This window comes from Phyllobates terribilis, unplaced genomic scaffold (genome assembly GCF_046119375.1).
Source record: "Phyllobates terribilis strain yellow unplaced genomic scaffold, ASM4611937v1 Scaffold_10__3_contigs__length_209671492, whole genome shotgun sequence".
Classification (NCBI taxonomy): domain Eukaryota; kingdom Metazoa; phylum Chordata; class Amphibia; order Anura; family Dendrobatidae; genus Phyllobates; species Phyllobates terribilis.
The window spans coordinates 183682470-183693021 of NW_027362770.1; the positions used below are offsets into that span (position 1 = coordinate 183682470).

The window sequence follows — 10552 nt, forward strand, 5'->3', positions numbered from 1 at the left end:
TGTCTGCTGAGCTGTGTATCTAATCCTCTCCTGTGTGATACTGTCTGCTGAGCCGTGTATCTAATCCTATCCTGTGTGATACTGTCTGCTGAGCCGTGTATCTAATCCTGTCCTGTATGATACTGTCTGCTGAGCTGTGTATCTAATCCTCTCCTGTGTGATACTGTCTGCTGAGCTGTGTATCTAATCCTGTCCTGTGTGATACTGTCTGCTTCGCCGTGTATCTAATCCTCTCCTGTGTGATACTGTCTGCTGAGCCGTGTATCTAATCCTGTCCTGTGTGATACTGTCTGCTTCGCCGTGTATCTAATCCTCTCCTGTGTGATACTGTCTGCTGAGCTGTGTATCTAATCCTGTCCTGTGTGATACTGTCTGCTTCGCCGTGTATCTAATCCCTTCCTGTGTGATACTGTCTGCTGAGCCGTGTATCTAATCCTGTCCTGTGTGATACTGTCTGCTTCGCCGTGTATCTAATCCTCTCCTGTGTGATACTGTCTGCTGAGCCGTGTATCTAATCCTATCCTGTGTGATACTGACTGCTGAGCCGTGTATCTAATCCTCTCCTGTGTGATACTGTGTGCTGAGCCGTGTATCTAATCCTATCCTGTGTGATACTGTCAGCTGAGCCGTGTATCTAATCCTCTCCTGTGTGATACTGTCTGCTGAGCCGTGTATCTAATCCTCTCCTGTGTGATACTGTCTGCTGAGCCGTGTATCTAATCCTATCCTGTGTGATACTGTCAGCTGAGCCGTGTATCTAATCCTCTCCTGTGTGATACTGTCTGCTGAGCCGTGTATCTAATCCTATCCTGTGTGATACTGTCAGCTGAGCCGTGTATCTAATCCTCTCCTGTGTGATACTGTCAGCTGAGCCGTGTATCTAATCCTCTCCTGTGTGATACTGTCTGCTGAGCCGTGTATCTAATCCTCTCCTGTGTGATACTGTCTGCTGAGCCGTGTATCTAATCCTCTCCTGTGTGATACTGTCTGCTGAGCTGTGTATCTAATCCTCTCCTGTGTGATACTGTCTGCTGAGCCGTGTATCTAATCCTCTCCTGTGTGATACCGTCTGCGCCTCCAGCTGTGGACACTACAGTCCGCTCCTCTGCGGATGTCGCGCTGCTCCCGATCCCGCCGGTCACGTTCCTGATATTCCTCGCAGCGCACGGTACAATTCCTCCAAAACACAACAACACAATTAACTCCAGATTCTCATCTCACCGACCCCCCGCAGGCTGAGGAGCACTCACCACCGATTTAGGGACAGTATAGCTGACAGGAGGAACTAATGAGGACACAATAAGCCATCTAATAAACTGCAGTACGCCCCTTACATTATGTGGCAGGAATTGTCTGTGAAATCCTGTAAAGTTACATTCAATCATCCTGAAAAAGGAGACTACTCCCCCCAGCAGGATCTCACCCACAAAAGAAAGGAGGGAATTAGGGATAAAAGTCCAAAACTCATCTAACAGAAGCAGAAAAGCTCAGAGATGATTGCGGGGTCCGGTATGTGTCAGGTTTTAGAATAGAATAATATTAATCACAACGGAGCCCAAAATAGATAAAGAGATAGAAGGATAGATGAAAAATAGATAATAAATAGATAATAAATAGATAACAGATAGATAATAGATGATAGATAGATAGATAGATAATAGATAATAAATAGATGATAGATAGATGAGAGATAATAGATAGATAATAAATAGATGACAGAGAGATAATAGATAGATGATAGATAATAGATATATAATAGATAATAGATAGATAATAGATAATAGATAGATAATAGATAGATAATAGATAGATGATAGATAATAGATAGATAATAAATAGATAATAGTTAATAGATTGATGATAGATAATAGATAGATGATAGATAGATAGATAGATAATAGATAATAGATAGATGATAGATAATAGATAGATAATAAATAGATGATAGATAATAGATAGAGAATAGATAATAGATAGATAATAGATAGATAGATAATAGACAGATGATAGATAATAGATAGATAATAGATAGATGATAGATAATAGATAGAGAATAGATAGATAATAGATAGATAATAGATAGATGATAGATAATAGATAGATAATAGATAGATGATAGATAATAGATAGATAATAAATAGATAATAGCTAATAGATTGATGATAGATAATAGATAGATGATAGATAATAGATAGATAATAGATAATAGATAGATGATAGATGATAGATAATAGATAGATAATAAATAGATAATAGATAGATGATAGATAGATAATAGATAGATAGATAATAGATAGATAATAGATAGATAGATAATAGATAGATGATAGATAATAGATAGATAATAGATAATAGATAATAGATAGATAATAGATAATAGATAAATAGATAGATAATAGATAGATAATAGATAGATGATAGATAATAGATAGATAATAGATAGATGATAGATAATAGATAGATATTAAATAGATAATAGTTAATAGATTGATGATAGATAATAGATAGATGATAGATAGATAGATAGATAATAGATAGATGATAGATGATAGATAATAGATAGATAATAGTTAATAGATTGATGATAGATAATAGATAGATAATAGTTAATAGATTGATGATAGATAATAGATAGATAATAGATAGATAATAGATAGATGATAGATAATAAATAGATAATAGTTAATAGATTGATGATAGATAATAGATAGATGATAGATAGATAGATAGATAATAGATAGATAATAGATAATAGATAGATGATAGATAATAGATAGATAATAAATAGATTATAGATAATAGATAGAGAATAGATAGATAATAGATAGATAGATAATAGATAGATGATAGATAGATAGATAATAGACAGATGATAGATAATAGATAGATAATAGATAGATGATAGATAATAGATAGATAATAGATAGATAGATAATAGACAGATGATAGATAATAGATAGATAATAGATAGATGATAGATAATAGATAGATGATAGATAATAGATAGATAATAGATAGATAATAGACAGATGATAGATAATAGATAGATAATAGATAGATGATAGATAGAGAATAGATAATAGATAGATAATAGATAGATAATAGATAGATAATAGATAATAGATAGATAATAGATAGATAATAGATAGATAATAGTTAATAGATTGATGATAGATAATAGATAGATGATAGATAGATAGATAATAGATAATAGATAGATGATAGATGATAGATAATAGATAGATAATAGTTAATAGATTGATGATAGATAATAGATAGATAATAGTTAATAGATTGATGATAGATAATAGATAGATAATAGATAGATAATGGATAGATAATGGATAGATAATAGATAGATAATAGATAGAGGGATAGATAGATAATAGATAATAGATAGATAATAGATAGATAATAGATAGAGGGATAGATAGATAGATAATAGATAGATGATAGATAATAGATAGATAATAGATGATAGATAGATAATAGATAGATAATAGATAGATAATAAATAGATGATAGATAATAGATAGATAATAGATAGATGATAGATAGATAATAGATAGATGATAGATAGATGAGAGATAGATGAGAGATAATAGATAACAGATAGGTGATACATGATAGATAGATGATAGATAATAGATAGATAATAGATAGATAATAGATAATAGATAGATGATAGATAGATAATAGATGATAGATAGATAATAGATAGATAATAAATAGATGATAGATAATAGATAGATAATAGATAGATAGAAAAGGTCACTTCTATAGGGCTGTATTTAATGCTAGTGAATGTCCAATGCCTCGGGCGGCTCCTCACCAAGGGCGGCTGCCTCTCCCTAAAGAACAATGTATTTTCAGGTCACTCCCCTCCCGCCAGCCCCGGCCGCCTATCGACAGTCACTATGGAGGAGGAGCATCGCTTATTGTCCTCCCTCTCTTTACCCTAAATATAAGCTCAAAGTGGGTGCTGATTGTGTTTGGGTGGGCCGACGATCTCCGTGTATAGGGGGCATACAGATAAAAAAAGATTGGGCATGTTAAATAATTTTGACAGCCGATTCTCCTGTTCTGCCGATTCAAAGCAGGTGTCCCAGGATTGTGGGGGGCTCCTTCATGCTGATGGTTTCCACATATCTCACTGGCTTTCACTAGCAGTCCGCACCCTGAAGTCCATGGCGTTTGGGGGTGCACTTCATCCGGCTGGTGGATGTAGCTGCTAATACTCTCCATAATAAACTATTTTATGGCGTCTTTACTTGCTCGTATCACCCTTTACCCGCGGTGCGGTATTGTAAAGAGCAAGGTGCACTGTGGGTGACAGATCAGTTAACCAGTTATTTACCCCACAGAATACAAACACTTAGATACACTTATATCTGCATCTGGGAAAGCTGGGTAACATTATACGTGTCCAGGCTGTAACCATCACTTGGAACCTGGACACGTATAATGCTGCCAAATATATAGGTACTAGTGAATAAGTGATCGGCACAGACTATAATGACCAGTCAAGTGTTATAATCCGGCAGGAGAACAATCAGACCCAAGAAAGTAGCAAAATTATCAAAATCAATATGAATTGCAGTACCTCAAGCAGCCTGTGGGAGTGCTGCAGTTTTCTATCAGTCATCTGCAAGGTTACAGTAGCACATGGTGCCCCTTGAGGCTGTGGTAGGTATTGCAGCCTATTATAAAATGTCATGTAATAGGATATCCCATGATCCTATCCCCATAACGGGCACCTACATAGTATTTAATGCTCCCTTTAAAGGAGCACTGATTATGGCGGCAGACATAATGGACATCAAGTCAATCAACCCATAGAAGAACACTAAAGTCAGACTCTACCCAGACTGCGATGGCTGATAACAGGGAACTGCAGCTTGCATTGAACCCTGGGAGGAAAATGTAGTGTCCCTTTAAAGGTGACAGGCAGGTCAAAGGTCAGGGCAGGAAGCAATAGTATATGCTGGGGGGGCCACCCGCTTTGGCTGATAGCAGAGAACAAAAGATTACATTAAACTGCATAGGAGATAAATTGCCGGGTTAGTATCTCTTTAAGAACTCATGAAGCCGCTGGAATCATATTTACAACCAAAGAGAAGAGAGAATGTTACTAATGTTCCAAAAGTGCACACACCTCAAAAGTGGAGACGCCCTCGCAGCAGCACAGGACAGAAGCAGCGGTCACTGGACAGCAGCAGCGGTCACAGCAGAGGAGAGTAGCAGTCAGAAGTCTCATTGACAGAGGAGCGAGCAGCGCTGCTCCCAGCTACTTCCACGACTAAAGGATCATTCATCTGACCAGAAAATAGGGGAGAGGAGGCGGGAAGAGGGGAGGAGACACCGGCCGGATCCAGAAGATCCCAGCAATGTCCAGGATCAGAATAACCAGGACCCCCAAATGTCACCTAATACACCCCTAAATCATAGCACCCATGTTATCCAAAAGAAGTTACTGACAAGGGACCCAGAAAAAATGGGGGAAACATATCACAATGACTGTGGAGAAGCCCCCGATAACGATCAATCAGAATCGTCTCTTATATTACATTGCTGATCCTGAGTTACCTCCTCTATTATACTCAAGAGCTGCACTCACTATTCTGCTGGTGCAGTCACTGTGTACATACATTACATTGCTGATCCTGAGTTACATCCTGTATTATCCTCCAGAGCTGCACTCACTATTCTGCTGGTGCAGTCACTGTGCACATACATTACATTACTGATCCTGAGTTACATCCTGTATTATACCCCAGAGCTGCACTCTCTATTCTGCTGGTGGAGTCACTGTGCACATACATTACACTACTGATCCTGAGTTACCTCCTGTATTATACTCCAGAGCTGCACTCACTATTCTGCTGGTGCAGTCACTGTGTACATACATTACATTACTGATCCTGAGTTACCTCCTTTATTATACTCCAGAGCTGCACTCACTATTCTGCTGGTGCAGTCACTGTGTACATACATTACATTACTGATCCTGAGTTACATCCTGTATTATACTCCAGAGTTGCACTCACTATTCTGCTGGTGCAGTCACTGGGTATATACATTACATTACTGATCCTGAGTTACATCCTGTATTATACCCCAGAGCTGCACTCACTATTCTGCTGGTGCAGTCACTATGTACATACATTACATTACTGATCCTGAGTTACCTCCTGTATTATACCCCAGAGCTGCACTCACTATTCTGCTGGTGCAGTCACTGTGTACATACATTACATTACTGATCCTGAGTTACATCCTGTATTATACTCCAGAGCTGCACTCACTATTCTGCTGGTGCAGTCACTGTGTACATACATTACATTACTGATCCTGAGTTACATCCTGTATTATACTCCAGAGCTGCGCTCACTATTCTGCTGGTGGAGTCACTGTGTACATACATTACATCACTGATCCTGAGTTACATCCTGTATTATACTCCAGAGCTGCACTCACTATTCTGCTGGTGCAGTCACTGTGTACATACATTACATTACTGATCCTGAGTTACCTCCTGTATTATACTCCAGAGCTGCACTCACTATTCTGCTGGTGCAGTCACTGTGTACATACATTACATTACTGATCCTGAGCTACATCCTGTATTATACTCCAGAGCTGCACTCACTATTCTGCTGGTGCAGTCACTGTGTACATACATTACTGATCCTGAGTTACATCCTGTATTATACTCCAGAGCTGCACTCACTATTCTGCTGGTGCAGTCACTATGTACATACATTGCATTACTGATCCTGAGTTACATCCTGTATTATACTCCAGAGCTGCACTCACTATTCTGCTGGTGCAGTCACTGTGTACATACATTACATTACTGATCCTGAGTTATGTCCTGTATTATACTCCAGAGCTGCACTCACTATTCTGCTGGTGCAGTCACTGTGTACATACATTACATTAGTGATCCTGAGTTACATTCTGTATTATACTCCAGAGCTGTACTCACTATTCTGCTGGTGCAGTCACTGTGTACATACATTACATTACTGATCCTGAGTTACATCCTGTATTATACTCCAGAGCTGCACTCACTATTCTGCTGGTGCAGTCACTGTGTACATACATTACATTACTGATCCTGAGTTACCTCCTGTATTATACTCCAGAGCTGCACTCACTATTCTGCTGGTGCAGTCACTGTGTACATACATTACATTAGTGAGCCTGAGTTACATTCTGTATTATACCCCAGAGCTGCACTCACTATTCTGCTGGTGCAGTCACTGTGTACATACATTACATTACTGATCCTGAGTTACCTCCTGTATTATACTCCAGAGCTGCACTCACTATTCTGCTGGTGCAGTCACTGTGTACATACATTACATTACTGATCCTGAGTTACATCCTGTATTATACTCCAGAGCTGCGCTCACTATTCTGCTGGTGCAGTCACTGTGTACATACATTACATTACTGATCCTGAGTTACATCCTGTATTATACTCCAGAGCTGCACTCACTATTCTGCTGGTGCAGTCACTGTGTACATATATTACATTACTGATCCTGAGTTACATCCTGTATTATACTCCAGAGCTGCACTCACTATTCTGCTGGTGCAGTCACTGTGTACATACATTACATTATTGATCCTGAGTTACATCCTGTATTATACCCCAGAGCTGCACTCACTATTCTGCTGGTGCAGTCACTGTGTACATACATTACATTACTGATCCTGAGCTACATCCTGTATTATACTCCAGAGCTGCACTCGCTATTCTGCTGGTGCAGTCACTGTGTACATACATTACTGATCCTGAGTTACATCCTGTATTATACTCCAGAGCTGCACTCACTATTCTGCTGGTGCAGTCACTATGTACATACATTGCATTACTGATCCTGAGTTACATCCTGTATTATACTCCAGAGCTGCACTCACTATTCTGCTGGTGCAGTCACTGTGTACATACATTACATTACTGATCCTGAGTTACCTCCTGTATTATACTCCAGAGCTGCACTCACTATTCTGCTGGTGCAGTCACTGTGTACATACATTACATTACTGATCCTGAGTTACATCCTGTATTATACCCCAGAGCTGCACTCACTATTCTGCTGGTGCAGTCACTGTGTACATACATTACATTAGTGATCCTGAGTTACATCCTGTATTATACTCCAGAGCTGCACTCACTATTCTGCTAGTGCAGTCACCGTGTACATACATTACATTACTGATCCTGAGTTACCTCCTGTATTATACTCCAGAGCTGCACTCACTATTCTGCTGGTGCAGTCACTGTGTACATACATTACATTAGTGATCCTGAGTTACATTCTGTATTATACTCCAGAGCTGCACTCACTATTCTGCTGGTGCAGTCACTGTGTACATACATTACATTACTGATCCTGAGTTACATCCTGTATTATACTCCAGAGCTGCACTCACTATTCTGCTGGTGCAGTCACTGTGTACATACATTACATTACTGATCCTGAGTTACCTCCTGTATTATACTCCAGAGCTGCACTCACTATTCTGCTGGTGCAGTCACTGTGTACATACATTACATTAGTGATCCTGAGTTACATTCTGTATTATACTCCAGAGCTGCACTCACTATTCTGCTGGTGCAGTCACTGTGTACATACATTACATTACTGATCCTGAGTTACATCCTGTATTATACTCCAGAGCTGCACTCACTATTCTGCTGGTGCAGTCACTGTGTACATACATTACATTACTGATCCTGAGTTACATCCTGTATTATACTCCAGAGCTGCGCTCACTATTCTGCTGGAGCAGTCACTGTGTACATACATTACATTACTGATCCTGAGTTACATCCTGTATTATACTCCAGAGCTGCACTCACTATTCTGCTGGTGCAGTCACTGTGTACATACATTACATTACTGATCCTGAGTTACCTCCTGTATTATACTCCAGAGCTGCACTCACTATTCTGCTGGTGCAGTCACTGTGTACATACATTACATTAGTGATCCTGAGTTACATTCTGTATTATACTCCAGAGCTGCACTCACTATTCTGCTGGTGCAGTCACTGTGTACATACATTACTGATCCTGAGTTACATCCTGTATTATACTCCAGAGCTGCACTCACTATTCTGCTGGTGCAGTCACTGTGTACATACATTACATTAGTGATCCTCAGTTACATTCTGTATTATACTCCAGAGCTGCACTCGCTATTCTGCTGGTGCAGTCACTGTGTACATACATTACTGATCCTGAGTTACATCCTGTATTATACTCCAGAGCTGCACTCGCTATTCTGCTGGTGCAGTCACTGTGTACATACATTACTGATCCTGAGTTACATCCTGTATTATACTCCAGAGCTGCACTCACTATTCTGCTGGTGCAGTCACTATGTACATACATTGCATTACTGATCCTGAGTTACATCCTGTATTATACTCCAGAGCTGCACTCACTATTCTGCTGGTGCAGTCACTGTGTACATACATTACATTACTGATCCTGAGTTACCTCCTGTATTATACTCCAGAGCTGCACTCACTATTCTGCTGGTGCAGTCACTGTGTACATACATTACATTACTGATCCTGAGTTACATCCTGTATTATACCCCAGAGCTGCACTCACTATTCTGCTGGTGCAGTCACTGTGTACATACATTACATTAGTGATCCTGAGTTACATCCTGTATTATACTCCAGAGCTGCACTCACTATTCTGCTGGTGCAGTCACCGTGTACATACATTACATTACTGATCCTGAGTTACCTCCTGTATTATACTCCAGAGCTGCACTCACTATTCTGCTGGTGCAGTCACTGTGTACATACATTACATTAGTGATCCTGAGTTACATTCTGTATTATACTCCAGAGCTGCACTCACTATTCTGCTGGTGCAGTCACTGTGTACATACATTACATTACTGATCCTGAGTTACATCCTGTATTATACTCCAGAGCTGCACTCACTATTCTGCTGGTGCAGTCACTGTGTACATACATTACATTACTGATCCTGAGTTACATCCTGTATTATACTCCAGAGCTGCACTCACTATTCTGCTGGTGCAGTCACTGTGTACATACATTACATTACTGATCCTGAGTTACATCCTGTATTATACTCCAGAGCTGCGCTCACTATTCTGCTGGTGGAGTCACTGTGTACATACATTACATCACTGATCCTGAGTTACATCCTGTATTATACCCCAGAGCTGCACTCACTATTCTGCTGGTGGAGTAACTGTGTGCATACATTACATTACTGATCCTGAGTTACATCCTGTATTATACTCCAGAGCTGCACTCACTATTCTGCTGGTGCAGTCACTGTGTACATACATTACATTACTGATCCTGAGTTACCTCCTGTATTATACTCCAGAGCTGCACTCACTATTCTGCTGGTGCAGTCACTGTGTACATACATTACATTAGTGATCCTGAGTTACATTCTGTATTATACTCCAGAGCTGCACTCACTATTCTGCTGGTGCAGTCACTGTGTACATACATTACATTACTGATCCTGAGTTACATC

At 39.5% G+C, this 10552-nt stretch overlaps 1 protein-coding gene across 1 annotated transcript in view; it reads right to left on the reverse strand.

Annotated features, from left to right (window-relative positions):
* SLC6A12 (solute carrier family 6 member 12) overlaps positions 1-5338 on the reverse strand; it is a 28530-nt gene extending 23192 nt beyond the window's left edge. Inside the window, exon 1 of the mRNA XM_073650306.1 lies at positions 5156-5338. The gene's annotated coding sequence lies outside the window, so the exon portion shown is untranslated. The remainder of the gene's footprint in view (positions 1-5155) is intronic.
* Between the last annotated feature and the right edge of the window lie 5214 nt (positions 5339-10552).